The 19,041-nt window shown below is 47.2% G+C and overlaps 1 protein-coding gene across 1 annotated transcript in view; it reads left to right on the plus strand.

Annotated features, from left to right (window-relative positions):
- The first annotated feature begins 15,111 nt into the window (after window positions 1-15,111).
- Window positions 15,112-19,041, plus strand: part of septin9b (septin 9b) — a 54,773-nt gene continuing 50,843 nt past the window's right edge. The window contains exon 1 of the mRNA XM_049013836.1: window positions 15,112-15,335. The gene's annotated coding sequence lies outside the window, so the exon portion shown is untranslated. The remainder of the gene's footprint in view (window positions 15,336-19,041) is intronic.

Consider the following 19,041-nt stretch of genomic DNA (forward strand, 5'->3'; position numbering starts at 1 on the left):
AGCTTGCCACCCATCCAGGATGTCACCATCGCTCTCCAAACCCAGCAGGGCCTTTACAGAGCCAACCCTTCTGCGGTGGAAAACTGAAGCAAGCTGAAACTCTGCTGAAACCAGACTGTCGTTGTGGTATGGGTTAGGGTATAACTTGGTTCCTGTATGCCAATAAAAAAACAATCACTATAACATATTTGAATTGGTAAAGTCTGATTGATTAATGTGGACCCGGGTTTGAGTCTCTGCCTGGGTCATATGTGTGTGGAGTTTGCATGTTCTCCCCATGTCGTCGTGGGGTTTCCCCCCACAGTCCAAAGACATGCTGAGGCTAATTGGAGTTACTAAATTGCCCATAGGTGTGCGTGTGTGAGTGAATGGTGTGTGAGTGTGCCCTGCGATGGGCTGGCCCCTCATCCATGGTTGTTCCCTGCCTTGTGCCCATTGCTTCCGGGATAGGCTCCGGACCCCCCCGCGACCCAGTAAGATAAGCGGTTTGGAAAATGGATGGATGGATGATTAATGTGGAATAGAGTTAAATCATTTTACTTTATTTATTTTGCATTATTTATTTACAGAGCGACTGGCGTTATTAATGTTTTCGGGGTGAGTGCAGTATGCTTCCAGACCACAGGAAGGCATGTTTATCACAAAACTGCTTGTATTTGTAAGGTATTACATGCAAAAGCAAGCTCTCTTTTAAAATATGGCTAAAATATGGCTCCTGGCTCATCCCGCTTTTAGGGGAATAAAACTGAGCCATTCATTTGTTTAAATGCTGAAGCCTGTTTGGTAATGAGCCAGATGAAAGATCATTTAGTTCATTTAAAAGATTTTGATGAAATGTAATTTGCTTAGTGATTTTCTCTATCTGCTATGGGAAAGAAATCCAAGCCAGCAAGCCAGTGAGTTGGAGGCGTGTCTGACGATGCATCGCATGTCGTGTCGGATCGCATTGCAAAACAGTACCGGAGAATCGTCTCATATCGCAATAGTAGTTGCTTCATATTAATCTATGATGCATCAGATCGTTGTCAATGCATCGAGATGTGTATGTAATGTGATACATCAATCTCAGTATGTTTGTTGTGGGAAGTGAGTCTCTCCCAGTGTATGACCTCACATTAATGCGCCAGGTAAAAACTATATGGGATACATAACAGATTTTCATTCCCACTCAGTCTTTCATAACGGTAAAGTAACAGGTGTAGTGTACTCCCAAGTAACATCAATGTAGTAATCATTACTGGTTTTTCAGGGCCGATATCGATTATTACTAGTTAACGGGGCCGATAACTGATATTTGGAACCGATACGCATTTCCAATAAAAATGAAAATCTCTGTCAAAATTTATTATTTTACAAACACATAAAACTTTGTTTAGAGAACTTGATTGTTTCTAAATACTTAAAGTTTTTTACATGATTTTAATTTAAATTAAAAAATGAATAAATAAAATGAAGACAGTAATAACCCATCCATTTTCCAAACCACTTATCCTACTGGGTCACGTGGGGGTTGGAGCCTATCCCAGGAAGCAATGGGCACGAGGCAGAGAACAACCCAGGACAGGGGGCCAGCCCATTGCAGGGCACACTCACACACCAGTCACGCACACATGCACTCCTACGGGCAATTTAGCATCTCCAGCCAGCCTCAGCAGGTCTTTGGACTGTGGGGAGAAACCGGAAGAAACCCCAAAACGACCTAGGGAGAACATGCAAACTCCACACACATGTGACCCAGGCAGAGACTCGAACCTGGGCCCCAGAGGTGTCAGGCAACAGCGCTAACCACTGCATCACCATGCCGCCCCTGACAGTAATGATAAATAAACAAAAACAGAGTAGTAATAAATAACCAATACTATGGAACTGGCATCAATACTGAAAATGGATTTGCTAGTAAAACTTTAAATAACATTAAATAAAAAAGGGAGTTTTAGTGACATCATAAAACCAAATTCTAAACTTAAATCTCTTAGTATTCCAAATTAAGCGGCAGCAGATTGTGGTGAAGCGGCCCAGCATGATCCTCACTTAAGCTAGTTCTCTTTTTATCAAAAATTGTTGATACCTCGCTGAAGACTCGCTCACTTGGAGCAGTCGAGGGTGGCGAGCAGAGAAAATTTCTTGCTTCTGGGGCAAGAAGCTTAAAGTGTCCTTCATTCTGCCTCCACCACTCGAGTGGACCCCCCCCCCCCCCCCCTTACAGCTGACCAGCACTGGCTCCTTTAGGTACAAATGTAATTCAGGCAGACTTTGGCCAACGTCTCGCCAATATGGCTGAGAACAGAAGTCTGTTCTATCTATTGTCTTTTTGCGACTCTCTCCTTGGGCCCTACTGCAGCTGTTTGCTCATCAGCACTGGCTCCCTCCGTCGCGGTTGTCTTTTCTTGACGGGTGTCCTGTGCAGCAGATTCCACTTTTAGCCATTTGTTTGGCCTTAGTCAGTGTAGCTTCAGAAGAAAATGCATGATGTTTATAGCGAGGATCTAAAAGACATGCGAGCACCACAGTTTTTGCGTCCTCAGGTTTTGAGAAACGTTTGATCAGGCTGTCCCTCGTGACTTGCCTGAGTGTTCTGATGCCTTGTGTCGACGGCCCATCATCTTCAAGCATCATCTTTAACATAGTCATATAGGGAATGATGCAGAATTATTCTGACTCATGTCTAGTGTCAATTCCTCTACTGGGTTGAGTGTTTCCAGGAAGTTGAACACAACGACCCACCGACGAGCAGTAGGACAGGCAAATCCTCCTTGTTCACTGGCGATGAATGTTCAGAGCACACTTCTGTTCCAGCATTCTTCGCAGCATGTGGAGTGTGTGCTCTGGCAGGCCAAGTTCCTTCCGAATGTCTGTGAAATGCTGCCCTGCAAGAATCGAGGGGTGAAGATGTGTGGCACACATTTTCAGCAACTCGGTGACAACTCTTTGACTTGTTAGACTATCATTTACTGCAAGCTGCGATGAGTGTGCAGTGCAGCTGAGGTCAGGAAGTTCAGCACGTTTCATCCCTTTGACCATATTTGCTTCATTGTCTCACAGCACAAGCAGTAAACGGCGTCTGCTTATTGTCCATTTCTCAAGCATCGCAAGGAAGGTGTCACTAATGTATTGGTCAGTGTGGGATCCATGCATCACTTGAGTATTAAAAACAACCGGCCTTCTGTTGCATTCATTGTCAATGAAGTGACATGTGAAGGTCATGAGGACCTTTGACCAGCAGTCTGTTGTGAAGGAAAGTGAGTGGCCAGCATTCTGTGGATGGATCGTCACTTTAATCATGTCAGTAACCTTTTGATGGGCCTCTTGGGCCTTTTTCTGTCTGATAATACTTTTCACTCTTCAGTGAATATCGTGGCTCTACTGTAGCCACGAGGCGCTTGAAACGTCAAAGAACAAAGCAAATGGTTGGTTATCAGTGATTATCATCTCCGGTTTGTCTACTAGTCTAGATCCCTCATCAGCATTTGGCCATTTTTGTTTTCATATTTGTTTCTGAAACATGTCGTGTATTGTGGCTTGAGAGGAAATCACTTTGCCCTTCTAATATTCAGGTTCCTCTTTCTTTCTGTGTGGTTTCATACAACTCAGAGTGATGAATCCTGAGAAGGGAGCATAGGTTTTGTGATTTTTGCCACTGTTCCTCCCAGGTATAATTGTAGTTGTGCTGCATGTATTGCAGACTCCCATCCCTGGTGTTGAAAGAGTAAAATACTACAAATCACTGCTTTTATGTTCTTTCTTTGCATCCACCTGCAATGAGAATTTGGAGATATAAAGTCAGCAATTGGAGTTGGGGTGCTCAATTTAAAGTGAATGTTACTCTTTAAATTAAAGGTAAATGATACCATTATACCATATAAAACAAATAACATGTATACATGTCTTAAGGTTTTCTTTGGGCAAGAATAAGACATTAAAAATAAAGCATCTAATAGAAATTATATACTTGAGCTAGACGAATCAAATTAATGGATGCTTTAATACCATTAATACCTTTTGCTTAATTACATATTAGAGCTTGGTAATGAACTTAAATTAACAGTAAGAGACTCCATGTTGTTATCAGCTAACGCCATAAATAACATGTGAGAATCCCACCTCATATGTAATGTAAGTACCGTAATGTAAGATAAGCTGCGTGGATGCTCAAATAAGTTCCTGTTGCAACATTAGCTGTCGCTGCTGCATAACACTATTAACACTTCGTCGTTACAGGTAACATTGCTGGCTCCAATGGAAGAGTACTGCATTCACAAAAGAACAAAAAATCGCTCTGTTTTCCTGAATTAACGAGATACACTTTTCATAAAAAATTCGCTTGGCTGTTTTTTTTAGTGGATGCATTATGCTTCGAAAGGTTCACGTACGTTCTCGCCACAAAAAGATTCATTATTCTGACATTTTCAGCAGTGTAACGGGGAGAGTGGGCAGGCTTTTCGTTATGGAAATAGCTCACAGGAGCTACATGGTGTTTTGCAACTTCAGTGTGTAGGACTGTAACGTTTTAATTTGGGGAAACGCTGATTTACCTTCCATCCTCAGCTAAAGTCCACGACGCTTAACTGAAACTCCTCTCTCTTCTTCTTCGGCAGCGGAGACCTTGTAATTGTAAAAGACAGTACTGCACCTTGTAATTACTTAACATCGGTGATCGTTAAAATAAAATGACGATACCGATAATTGGCAAAATGTCTTGTGAAGTTGTAAATCACCACTGTTATAACACATCCAAAGCAACATTTCAGAGCAGGGAAACCCATTGCTTTAATTTATAATTTAGTGAATAATTGTCATTGCTGACACACCACAGCACACAGTGCACAACCACGAAATGCATCCTCTGCATTTAACCCATATGTGACGTCGTGACATAGCAGAGGGCAGCTAATTCAGCGCCCGGGGAGCAGTGCTTGGGGCGGCATCTTGCTCAGGGTACCTTGTGCACTGTTTACAATGCAAATCATTCACATTATGTCGGGCAATACGAGTAATTTAGTGCCGCTAAACCTAGTCCACACATATAAAATGAAATTATGATGGAATGCCTTAGTCTGAATTTGCTCCAGGTCTTACCTTATTATTAACCTAGTGATTATTTCGCAGATAAACCTAGTAAACCCCGCCCATCAGAAACAAATGAGTTGTTCTTGTGACCTCTGCTGACCAAACTGGAACAGAGCAGAACAGACGGACGCGGATGATGACAGGCGGGGCGCTACGGGGAAACCAACGGAAACACTATTGCTCAGCAGACAGCGAGTTGCTTAAATATGAGCCATTAAGACATCCCTTTTATTCCACGGCAACCTCAGCTACTCGCTGACTTAGTTATATTTACTTTGTTATTAATTATTATTAATATTAATTAATCATTAAAAAAAAAAATTAATATATGGTGTTGTTAGACTTTATATCACAAATATATTTTTCAAAGTGTGCCTTATACTGTGGCATAGGTCTACCATACCCTGCCATGCAGTGCGACGCCGGAAGATGGAGCCCGTCCCCGCTCGAGCGCAGAGCCGACGTTTCCGCGCCATCCGCATTCCCCTGTCGCGTGTCGTGGGGGCGCGCATACCCTGTCTATTTGCACACGCACATTTGCCGTATAAGCAGTTGGTCCCAATAAGACTTTATTTACAAGTTACACATTTCCGGCCGCGTTTTAACCCCTCTGCACCGCTCCCCAGACATAATTTTAGCTCTCAGCTCTACTGCACTGCCCTATACGGGCCTGCTAACCCTACAAACACGAATGGCATGCAAGTACCCCCGTGCAATTTCTTTAGTGTTGAAAGGTTTCCTGTTTTCGGCATAGACACACGTTTCCCTCTAGAACGTGTGAAGCACACCAATAAAGGTTATGTTAAAAGCAACAGGCCGGCCCTGTATGTCCTGGCGCCCTTGGCGAGATTCTGCAGTGCGCCCCTTTTTCCACTCGCTCTTTTGCGCCCCCTAATCATATGTGTCGCCTATAGTATTACACACACGCGCATTTGCACACATAGCAAAAGTAAAAGAAAAAAGCTAAGACGAGCTAAATAAAATGAAAAATAGGATGCACAAGTAAAATATGATTCTTAAATTTGAAAACACTTGAAGCATCCGCACTACATACAAGAGTCATTTGAATAGCAAGTAACCTTGGCTGTAAACATCTCATTCAGCAGAAATATTTTACATCCCTCTTAAAACAATAGTATGAGAGCGTTTAAGAAGAAAATGTTTCTCCCTGACGTAACCCAGATGTATATGCACACCCTGGACGTACTCACTCCACAGGGTTAACTAACCTCTTAAAGAACATAGTACTGATTACGTGTAGTGAAACGCTGTAGTCGACCATAGGCGTCCTATATATACTCCGTCTACTCAAGCCGGCGAGCGGCGAAACTTTACAGGGCAGCTGCAGCAGGAGGCAAAACAGCACGGAAAGTGCAGGCATTGATGACAGCCCAAATCCTGGAGGATAATCCGGAATCGCCATTCCGGTTTCTTTGCCCGTGGATAGGAAATGAAAAAATCAGTTCAGTCAGGTAAGTAAACATTTTGCAGTGTACGCGAAATATTTTCAATCAAAAATGTTAAAATAACTAATGGTTCATTTGCATCTGCTTGTTTTAAGTACCAGGCAGATCAAACGGCAGCTTGCAATCAGTTTTGAGTTCCCTTTTTACGCCATGGTCATCCCAAAATACTGTACACACAAACGTATTTGACATTATGGATGCTAATTAGTGCCGTATTAGTAAGTGGCTTACTTAGTCCTACTGCCTATTACATGCTTTTAACATTGTACACTGTAAGTAATTTTAATTGAATGTCTAATGTAAATACGAACAGATAAGTCGGTTTGTGCGTTTATCTGAAAGTGTTTTTCAGAAATATAGGTACAGCTGAATGAGTGTTGGTGTATATGTATTACACTTTTGTAATACTCTTAATATAGTAATTTAGTAGGGCACCAGAAAGGCTTATGGATCAGTTGATTTTAACCAAAAAGCTACATTTTCAACGTACAGTTTTGTTCTGGGTCATTTAACTTTTGGTTGACCTCCCTGGATGTACTGTTTCATATTATCGAATTGCCTTTCCTTTAAAGTGGTGATAATCGTGAAACGTGCACATTATGAAAATTCATAATATTCCATAAACTCCCATTTAAATAGGAGGCAGCGTTGCGCCGCCATGTGACAGGATGTTGTTATTGCAACCTTTTTAAACCAGGTTATCGCTACAACTTTCTTGGCTGGGTGCTATTGTTAGCTATTGTTTGTTGGTGCCAGTATTGAACACGAGTGGGCATGAGATGCAAACCATGGCAGCACAAGAGAAGGCCAGCAGGACCCAGCAGCTTCCTGGCATGGAGGGCATCCGTCAGCTGCTAACCCCACCCTATCCCAGCGAATGGTTGCCCGACCCATGGATGTTGCCCCAGCTGTTGCCCTAAAGTCCTGTCTTCCTGACAGCTGCCAGCATGCTGAATTTCAGCACGTGTCCCTAAGCTATGCTGCCTTTGGGGGGGGGGGGGCTACTCCCCCGGGTGTATCCTCATCTTCGTGGTCCTGGTGACATGGAACCATGGTTGGTTTCTTTGCACGTATTCTGTCAAATCCATGTAGAATCCTCCCTCGGTTATGATGAATGTTTTCTCCCACCGTCCAGTCCTGTCATGTCAAGTGACTTCGCTCCCTGCCTAGCATGGCCCCATCTAGTGGCTCCCCTCTCCACAGGTCAATCAGTAACCCATCAGTCAAACATTGGTACTAAAAGCACCTGCACTCACAGGGAGGCGTGATCAGGCTCTTTTATTTTCCGCCATGCCCCTAAAATCTATTCCGAAACACGCAGAAAAAACAGAACCCCACCCTGCCAAACCATGTCGGGTTACCCAGGGGTCTGCTGGGTAAGCCGACTGAGACTGAGCCAGTCCAGGTCCACATTCCACATGCTGGGCTTAGTCCGGACTCCCATGCATGTTCATCATCAGCAGGGTGTGGAATGTGCTGATAATACGCATTCGGAGAGGGTATAGCCCAGTCCCTTCTTGTGCACGACTGCTAAAGAATAGCCAGGCCTCAGGGTAATATGTTACTTGAACTACATCACACATTACATACTACTTGGCTCTTTTTGTAAGAATGTTTTTGTATAAAAGCATCTTTAACCAAACACCTCTTATTATCCAAGGACCCTTTTAAGGTCATGTGACCCTCACTTTTTGCTGTTTGTGTAACCTGTAATGCATTTATTGCCGGAATAGACGGCTTTGAACTTGTCTTGGTCATGTGCTCATTTCGTAACACCCTGTGACAGTAATTCATTGCTTTTTTTTCTTAAGCCTGATCAATATGGTAAGTGCACATTCTCCCTCCTAGCAGATGTTTGCGCTCACATTCTGCCAGCTTGTGCAAATGTTTTTTTGATGTGGTTTGTGTTACAGCACACTTTCCCTCTTTCCCTCTCCAGCTGAATAGACGTTCTCGTTTAATGTTAAAATAATTACAACTGACGGCTGACATTTTTGTGGCAAAACAATACGAGGCTTTGCCTTCTATAATTGTAGCATTTTTTTGTTGTATTTCCTGAATGTTGAAGTGGCATCTGTGGGCCAGGTGGAGGCGCTCTTTTCTGAGCTTGTAATGAAACACCAGTTTTGTTGCTTTCCCACCGAAATTCAGGTGGTCCAGAGTTCTGAGTTCCTGGGCCATCTCGACCAGGAACTTTTGTAGTTCTGGCTCCGGATGGTTTAATCCTGAAGAATGGTGCAGTATGAAACCGTCACTGGTGAATCTTACATTCACAGTGCCCTGATTCCCACGGATTCCCAAACCGTTCAGCCCGCGACCCTAAAATAACAGTTAACAGCGCTAGAGACTTACGACCTCCATTTTGCCCACTCGGTGGGGTGGGGTGGGATTTGGTGGAGGACTCTCCTCAGTAGATTTGCGGACTTGGGGGGGGGGGGTCATCCTTGGTAGATTTGTCACAATTGACCAGTTGTAGTTATGATTGAAATATATTTTTCACATTTTTCAGTTTTATGAACACATTTTGGAAATCATTTCATAACCCCCCACTTTGGGAATCCCTGCAGCTATGGTGTGCTTCTATGCAGCCATGCCCTTGTGGGGGTACTCCTCTTTGGCTGTGCCTGGGGGGGGGCGCTCCTATGCGGGCGTGACCCCTCCTATGCGGCCATGCCTGAGGGGGGGCGCTCCTGTGCAGCTGTGCCTGAGTGTTGGCTGCATTCAGTCAGCTGTCAGTGGCTGTGGTGTTGATGGGAATAGGGTGGTGTGCACCCTGCGTGTCTCTGCCTTTGTTAGCCGTTAGCGGGCCCTTGGTGGGGAGGGTGGCTCAGGCTCAGCATTGCTCAGATTTTGTTATCCTGTGCAAGGGGGGTGTCAACAACAACTTAGCGGGTAGCACTGTGACCTGGATCTTCCAGGGTTTGCTGTGTGCGTGTGTGTGTGTGTGTGTGTGTGTGTGTGTGTGTGTGTGTGGAGGTCACACTTTTCTACCAGAGCTCTGGCTCCCCCTGCTGTCCAGAGGTATGTGACATCTTTGTATTTCCCATAGTAAATTATATACCCTACTAGGGACTGGCATCCCGTCCTGGTTGTCACCATGAACGTGTGTACGGTAAGCAGCCATGGAAAAAGGGAGTATGGGTGGTCACAAATGGCGAGCAAGCCCATTGGCTCTGATGCCGTGGCATTCTGGGAAGGAGGAAAGAGTTTTTTTTGAATATGTTTTCTCTGCAAGACTTCAGATCTGGTGCCCTTGACCCTCCCCACAGTAACTTGTTTCTCGGGGAGTCATACCACTGTATTTACCTCCTTTTTACCCCCTTCCCACCCCATCCACAACAATTACAGCGTTTTCTGCTCCTTGCCCCTCCTAGCCCACAATGATGCTATTGAAACAAAGTTCTAAGCGCGTGATTCATAAGTCCGCAGACCCCTCTGGATTTTTTCATAGCTGATCATCCTCAGAGCACATGAAGCTACCCCCCCCCTCCCCCACAAGCGCATACACACACACACACACACCCCACTGTTGTCTTATAGCCGCAGAGAGAAAACAACAGTAGTCAGTAGAGGAGCTGAGACCCTTAGGGTCTTGCGGTTTCCACACTGAGCTTCTGCACTGCAGTAAATATCGTGTGTTTTTCTTTGGGGGGAAAAGAAAACTTCCTACATAAGTAAAGCATTTTTTGGAAACCAAAATACTTACTATTTCCTATCCCCAAGCAGCTTAGAAGAGGAGAGATTCTCGCCTGAATGAACTGAAAGTAAACAGCGCTGTAGCCTTCGTCACAGTCGAGCATGTAACTCCGACAGAATAATCTGTCACAGGAGAGAAAGGAAATTGCTAAGAAAGCAAGTCAGCATTAAAAGTCTATAGTGGTGTTTGGGTCTGTTAGCAGGACCTAGACCTTTTGCGTCTGTAGAGTCAGTTTTGTACTATGATCCCTCCCAAAGCCCTGAATGAGCTTCTCCGAATGTTTCAGAACAGACTCAGGAAGTCTTCAGGAGGGCAGCCGAGTGACCGCTCTTCCCACACCCACATCCTTCTTAAGGAAGCAGAATGGGTCACATCTCTCCAGCCTGTGCCCTGCATTCCCCAGCACTTTGCTCCAGTACCGTTCCCTATGACATCATCTGCAAAGGATGCCCCCCCCCCCCCCAACCGCAGAGTGTCATCCAGAGAGTAGACTTGTGGTTGAGTTTTGAAGGGTCTGCTGTGGCTTAGGACAGAAGTAGGTTTTGTTGTTATTTTTTGAACCATGGTACAATCTTTCCTTTTTTTTTGGAAAACCATGGAAAAATAGAACGGGAATAGGAGCCAGAAAAGGCGGCGCGCGGTTGGTGCGATTAGCGGTTACGTAGCTGGGGAGAGTCTGCCACGTGGAGTGTGTTCCGCTCCCTGCGCTTTCGCCTTCCCCGTGGTCGGACCGTCGTGACACTCGTGTGTGAGGAATGTGGATCCCCGAGTCTCCGCTGCATGTCTCAGTCACAGCTGGGCCAGCTGACACCCCTCACTCAGCCCGTGTGGTGGGAAGGGGGGAGGGGGTGCAAGATATCCACGTTCGCAAGCTCCCTGCTCAGCTCGTGTCACTCTGCCAGCCCAAATTCAAACCGGGTTGAATGTCCCAGTTTAATACTCTCTCGACCTGCTCTGCTCTTGTATCTCTTTGACAAACATGCTTATTGATTAAATCCTTCTGTTGCATGATGGATGTGTTTTTTTTGTCTCCACTGGTTAAGACCCCAGACTGGGCGTGGAGTCCGGCCTCCGCAGAAGGGATGGCTTTTGTACCTTTGAAAGGTATAAAAAAACAAACGACCTGCTGTCTGAGGCCGCGGAAAATGTCGTTAAAAGCGCGACGTAGTGGGTCTTGGATATAGCACCACGCAGCAGAGCAAGGCTTGGGGTCGCGACCTAGGGTATCCCGCCGGAGTAACCTGGTCATCAGCCTCCTCGTGGGGACCTGATGAGGAGGGAACATGCTTTTTCCCCGCGGATTTCCAAGTACAGGAGGAGGATTCATGCGCAGGTCGCATTCGGTGGAGAAACCGAGGGCTTTGTTTTGGTCGGTGATGTAGACAGTTGTACAGGGAATAGGGTGTGATGGTCATGTGACTATGTGACCTCAGTACCGCCTGTCGGCCGATTGGCTCTCTGTTTGTCTCCCCCCCCCAAGTGGCAGGAGTCTCCATGAAAGCAGACAGGAGGCTTCAGTAAGTCGCACTGTAGCAGAGCCCCCACCTGTCCATGCTCATCGCAGGGGGGGCCTCTGTCATGCCGGTCTGCGCGCACCTGCGTTTGCTCTCACCTGCCTCTGCCTTCCGTATCTGAGGGCTTTTACGCAGTTTGAGCCATACTGAAGCGCCGTCATCGATTAGCACCTGGTGCATTTTTATTCTACCTCCGTCCCGCCCCCCCCCTCCCCTTTGTGACACCACCAGGTGGCTGTGGTGTGGGTCCCGTTTGCACACCTGCCCCCCAGGGTGAGAAGGGGGCAGATGAATGGATGGATGGATGGATGGATGGACACTGATAGACTTTATTAATGCCAAAGGAAATTGCAGGTTGTCAATGACCGAATTCACACATTTACATAGTAAGAAGACATTTAGACAATAAACAGTAACATTGCAAGGAATGTCAGGGGAAGCACTGTATGGAATTCCTTAGTAACAGCTCAGAAATAATATTCTACAGTGGAGGAATGAGTGTTCTAAGTGCTTCTGGCCCATTCAGACAGCTGTTTTTCTGTCTTGCCATAGGGTGACCTGCTGTAGAGTGTAATGGCCAATGGTAGGAGCAGCCTTGAGTGGAATCAGAGCAGCTGTCACTGTCCACTACAGCCAGCAGTTTTGAGGGTCCGCAGGTCCGCCGCCGTCTCCAGTAAGTCCATACTGGCTCCTAGAACTGAGCCAGCTTTGTTGGTGAGTTTGTTGAGATTAGTTGGAATTAGCTCAGTGTGCTCAGTGCTGAATCCTATTTTACGCTCATCACGATATGAACGTGCGATAAGCATATGATGAAGGACTGAAACGTGTCGATCAGCTGTTTGGCCGGTGACGCAATCGTACTGATGTAATAGTAAGTGTCAAGTTACCCCGTAAGTGTCAAGCTCACCCTTACCGTGGCAGTAAGCGTTTACATGATAAAACACATTTACGAATGTTTAAAAAAGTACTTTTTAATTATCAGAAAAATCATTTACATTTAGCTTCATGTATAACCAACATGTTTTGTTAGATTATTAATCGACGGCAACATGTTCTATTGATTATTACTGTACATAAAATGTTTCAAATTGTTTTAAGACAAGATCGCTTTTTATTCTAAAAACATCTTTTACATTTACTTTGATAGTATAACTGGCATGTTTTATTAGATTATTAATGTATATGCAGCTCAGTGTAACAGTGTATCTAGTAAAGCTGAAGTACTGTATAACTAATATGCACACTTCAATATTTCTTTGTTTATCGCAAGTTATATCATCATGGCAATATTATCAATGTGCCCGGTGTTATCGCAGAATGTTACCGTACCGGCCTGGTGCTTGGTTCCAGTCCCGCTCTGGCCATCGGTCACACTTCTCCCTCCTTCTGGGACTTTGCCCTGAGTTTTCAGTAGCTGTCCATGCTGATTCGGTATGATGTTCCGTTCAGGCGTCATCTCTCTGTAGCTCTGTTGGTCGGAGCGATCAGAGCCCAACACAGAGGGGCCCTGAGTGAAAGTGTCCCATTTCAAAGGCCAGTGCTGAAGTGTCCCATTTCAAAGGCCAGTCCAAGAGTGTCCCGTTATAATGCCCAGTCCCAGCACTGCTCTGGCTGCACCCCGACCTCTACAGGTTTGCCAGCCTCCAGGAGGCAAAGTGGGATCCCTGATCTGCTGTTTTGTTTTGCGGCATAGGGCTTGCAAGGTGATGCATCACTCCCCGGTGTGTATCTGCGTGTTTGTGTTGTGTAGTAGGAATATGCTTCCATTCATGCGTCTGGGTCGGGTTTGGTGCAGTAAAGGCAGTTCGCAATTAGAAGCGCAGTGAGATCATCTGGCAGCGCCGGGGGGGGCGGTGAAAGCAAGCGGCAGAACTGCGTCGTCCGCAAATCCTCACAGGGTTCATGTAGCTGGCCTGCGTCCACCCCTGTCTCAGCGGAAACTGCTGTGTCAGATGTGGACCGGCAGATATATTTGACCTTGGCCTGTGTTGCAGCGAGAAGCCCGTAACTCCCTCTCTCTCTCTCTCTCTCTCTCTCTCTCTCTCTCTCTTTCTCCCATGTGCACACACACGCAGACACGCGTCACACATGTCCTGATTCCTCCCATGCTGGCTGGCTTCTGTTCCAGCAGCAGGGCTGTTTTAAAATAATCTGTTTACCTGATGTCCTCCTTCAGCGCATCTTCCTTCCCCGCCCAGCCTGTTCTTGCCGCACGCATAACGACTTCCCCTGGAAAATGGAGCGGATGCACACGGCTGGGATTTCACTTCAGTTTGGGGGTCTGCGCACGTCTCCGGAAGGTTGTCGGTTCGAATCCCGCGGCCGGCAGAGTAATCATATCACTCTTAGGCTCTTAACCCTGAAAACTACTCCGGGGTGCTGCATAAATGGCTGTAAAGCTTGTGCAAATGGCAAATAAAAGATTATTATCACCACCCCGTATGCTGTTATATGACACCCTTGCCCCGTAGCCTGCTGGGCTTGGTCAGCTGATCGCAGCGGCATCTGGGAATCAAAGTTCACACCGAAGCTTAGAGATGTCCTGAAAGCGGCCGCCTCGTGCTCGCGAGCCCTCTGCTTCTCCGTTAAAGGCCTTCGGTAACGGGGCGACGTAACGGCAGAGGGCATCGAAAAAGGTCCCATTTGCTTGTCCTGAGAGAAACGGCAAGGCTGGCGGCAGTGCCGGAAGCCGGTTAGGATGACTCACAGCGCCTCCTGTCATTATTTCCATCCCCGAGTGTCGCTGGTTGTGGGTCGCAGTTAAGGCAGTCTGGCAAGAATGCCGTAACCAGATAGTGTTTGGCCTGGGCCTGGGGCGTCCTCCTGGCTAAGTAAACCTTAACCTTAGTCGAGTGTAAGCAAGGGCCCGCAGGTCAGAGTGCACCGTCTCCCTCTCTCTCTCTCCCCGGTCTCTCTCTCTCGGGGGGGGGGGGGCTTACAGGCAGCTACACTGGCTCCTCTGTTAGTCTTCACGTCTGACGTATGAAACCTGAGACGTCTATGGAACACTGGACACCCAGACCGGTTCCTGAGGCTCGTCTCCGGTTGTCGGTTCCCCACGGCCGCTGGAAGGTCCACAGGGCTTCTCCGTCTGCGTTTCCCCCTCGTAAAGAGCGGCGCAGCCCAGGAGGGGCGGTGAAGGCGGACAGGACGTCCAAGCAGAGGCGGAATCCACGGAGCCTTCTTGAAGAGGGCTTGGCTAGTTATTTTTGGGCTGGGGAGTTCAGGTCACATGGCCCCCGGGGTTTTCATTTCAAAGACACAATGCAGCTTTAGTGTCAATGTGAAAAAAAAGAAGGGGGGGGGGGGGGGGCGAGATGGGGGTGGGGCGGAGCAGAAAGTCCATATGAGCAGCACATGGCAATGCTGTCATTCTGGATGCATTCATTATCATAACAGATTGAAAAAATTAAAGTGAGCAGAGAGTGGGGAGTAAGAGAGAGAGGGGGAGAGAGAGAGAGGGAGAGAGAGAGCGAGTGAGTGAAAGGGGAAGTCTCCAAAAAAAGGAGAGGAAAAAGAAAAAAAAACATCAGACGTTACATGTGGCTGTTGGAGGGTGTGATCCAGTTATGGAGGGAGACAAAATCGCAGGTAAGCTGCGGGGCTTCTCAGTCAGGACGGGTAAAGTCCACATTCCGGGGGGGGGGCGGACTTTAGCACAGTTGAGGCTGTTGCTCTTTCTTTTCTCTCCTTTCTTTTTCATTACTAACTGACCGAGCGCTTCTCTCTCGCCTGTAGCCGCCGGTCCGTCTGGGTTTAGTTTGGCCACGGTCAGCAGCCAGATGCCGGAATACCGCCGGCGGGAGCTGTGGAAGGGGGGGGGGGGGCGCCACCGATCAGAGGCGGGAGACGTGGGGGCTTGGGACATGCTGGTCAGTGGGGAACTTTTTGGTAAACTTTCTGCAGCGCCGTTAATGAGGGATCTAAAAGTGTCAGGAAGTGAGCTGGTCTGTCTTTGTCGCTAACTCCCGTGTGTCTCCACGGCTGTGCTCACCTGACCCCCCCCAGGCTGGGTACAGGGGAAGGGGGTTATCTTGTCAATGCTTCGGCTCCGTGTGGATCCTGCTTCTTCTCAAAGCCCTTTGTTGAGCGCTGTCAGCGTTACGGTCATTTGTCCACATCGCTGGTGTCTTATGTTCTGGCAGTCTATGTCCTGGCAGTCTATGTTCTGGCAGTCTATGTCCTGGCAGTCTATGTCCTGGCAGTCTATGTCCTGGCAGTCTATGTCCTGGCAGTCTATGTCCTGGCAGTCTATGTCCTGGCAGTCTATGTCCTGGCAGTTTATGTCCTGGGTGGGTTTTAATGGTGGTACTGTGGTCTACTGGTGGGTTAACGGCACAACCATCTTGTTTAGGTCAGGAATGCCCAGCTGGTTGGGGAAGCTGCTGGTTCTGCGCTCCACTTCTACACATGGTTATTAAGTCCGGTCGGGCCACCCACCCTTCACAGATGACCCCCCCCAAACACTTTCTCCCTGTGGGTTCCAGTCCATGCTGCACCTAACCGGAAACTCTGAGGTGTTTTACAGACGCAGGGAAAAGAGAGTGAGGCTGGAGCTGGTGGGGGGGTCGGGGGGGGGGCGGATCTGTGTTGTCGTGGGAATTATAAAAATGTCCCTGTAAAAAACTAGGATCCGTGTGTGACTGTAGGGAATTCCCAGCTGTCCCCTGTAACTGAGCCCCCCCCCTGAGGGGTCTCCGTGCCACAGCGCTCCGGTGTGAAGGTGCCACGCTGTGCCATCTGCTCACTTAGGGCCGTCTAGTCAGATGCCTGCTGATGTTGGCTGCATATGCTGGTGACCTGTAGACGCCATGCGAAGGACCCCTCTGGTTGTCAGTTGGCACAGCTGGCTGGTGTGCAATGCCCCCCCCCCCCCATGTCACTCTGCAGCATTGCTCCCATTCTGCGACGTGACTGACACTTGCCACCATCACTAAAACCACAACTGACCTGTAGCTTAAATTGCCATCTGCTGGGCTCTCAACTGGGGGGGGGGGGGCTCTGCAGGGAGTGATGGGACCTGGAGTGACTTCAGCTCACACGGCCTTAACTGCAAATTCAGATAAGCGTGATTTTTGATGGTCATGTGAATTGTTATTTACAAATAACAAGATCCTTTGTGCTGTTTAGAGCGAAAGGTACCTAATCCTGCAGTTTCACAGATGTCCACGCAGTGGTGCTATTGCTTTGTAAGATTGGCCGAGTGCTGCGGATTTTTTCAGTAGCAACTGACATAAATGTCCCTTACTCTGATATTTTTGTGATTTTCTTTTCCTTTTGATGATTTAAGAGAATGGAAGCAGTGAAGAGCTCCAGTTTCAGATGGACTTGTGCTGCTTTTGGGTGAAGAGACTCTGTTTCTCTGCAGACCCGCAGTTTGGGTTTATAGGGGAAATTGTACGCAGTGTAACTTCCTAGTCCTACTCACTTCTTGTTTTGGGCTGGTTTCCATGGTGACACGTTTCTGCTACCCTGAATCTGATGTGACGATTAAATCCTGACTTATTCCGGCTATTGTGTCGCCTCTATTCTCATACCTGTTGTTGCCAAAGTGTTTTGCAATCTTGATGCACTTATTTCAGAATGATGAACTGTGAGACTCAGCTGGCTTTTTTCTTGAGAAAGTAACAGTAGAAAAGTTTACACAAATTGTTTCCGTCGTGAATCTGAGTACTCTATTTTTTATTCTTTTTTAAAAAAAAATCCACTTTCTATTCAGGGGCGGCATGGTGGTGCAGTGGTTAGCACTGTTGCCTGACACCTCTGGGACCCGAGTTCGAGTTTCCGCCTGGGTTACATGTGTGTAGAGTTTGCATGTTCTCCCCATGTCATCGTGGGGTTTCCTCCGGGTACTCTGGTTTCCCCCTACAGTCCAAAGACATGCTGAGGCTAATTGGACTTGCTAAATTGCCCATAGGTGTGCATGTGTGAGTGACTGGTGTGTGAGTGTGCCCTACGATGGGCTGGCCCCTCATCCTGGGTTATTCCCTGCCTCATGCCCATTGCTTCCGGGATAGGCTCCGGACCCCCCGCGACCCAGTAGGATAAGTGGTTTGGAAAATGGATGGATGGATGAATGGCACTTTCTATTCATTTGGCAAACGCTTCTGTCCAAAGCGACATATGCACGAGAATTGGACAGCATGGTCAATGGAGTAGTCGGGGTTAAGGACCTTGCTCAAGGACCCAACAGTGATATGGTGACTCTGTCAGCCTTGGGATTTGAACGCATGATGGTGATGACTTGTAGTTGACGTAATGATGACCTACTTGTGGCTTTAACTAGCGCCGGAATCATACGACACGACCCTCTGTAGTTTTTCACCACAGTGTTGTTGAAGGCTTGCTCTCAACAAAGTGACCTTAGGAGGACGACAGCAGATGGCATCGACACCAGACAGCAGGAAGTGATGTCACAGGTGGAAGAAGCTACTTGTTGTTTGTTATCTGAAAGCACCATCTCTATGGCCAGGCAGAGCTGGGTCTCTGACAGCTGTTGTCCTCATTAATAGGACTTCGGGGTTCTGAATGGAAAATGATTTTTCTGCTTTTGCATTGTGTCTGCATCAACTTTTTGGGAGCAATATTTGAACAGCCAGATGTAACCCCCCCCCCCCCAAACACTGTTACAGACGTGTGGAGGAGGGGAGGGGTGGCTGCCAGGCTTTGCCACGTCCCACTGGATAGCAGCAGCTAGTAAATCCATAACAGCGATAACAGGGATAATTATTGAAAGACCAGTTCCAGTTTTTTTTAGTGATCTCATTTTCTGCAAAGACTTGCTTAGTGACTTTTCCAGTTGGGTGAGCCTGCAGATACTATCCGGAGCTGAGCAGCCTGTCTCCCGCCTGTATGCTTAGATGATCATGACCTGTCATCTTTTTTACACAGAACCGCTTTGAGGCGTCCTCAATTAATCACATCCCTGCACCTTTTCTCCCCCTAATATCTATTTATTTGCTTGTTTGTTTGTTTATTTTCATTTCCACACATTGAAAGCAACCCCCCCACCTCCCAACCACCCCATAGCATACCTTTAGTATCCCTGATGCAGCACAGATGCAGTGCCAATAGCAGGCCTCAACCCCCCCTGGTGACCGGTACACTGTAGGTGTGCAGGAGATGGGCTCAAAATAGGACCGACTACGGTTCTCATGGATGCACGGCCGGTCATCATTGCAACACAACCGAATGCCAGAGCCTCGCTATAAACAAGAATGCGATGACTTTTTCTCCAGCGGTCTTTAACTCCTGTAGGCGTCTCCCCAGACAAACCGGCCCATTTCAGGGGGCTACA

This window comes from Brienomyrus brachyistius, chromosome 5, assembly GCF_023856365.1.
Source record: "Brienomyrus brachyistius isolate T26 chromosome 5, BBRACH_0.4, whole genome shotgun sequence".
Taxonomy (NCBI): Eukaryota; Metazoa; Chordata; class Actinopteri; order Osteoglossiformes; family Mormyridae; genus Brienomyrus; species Brienomyrus brachyistius.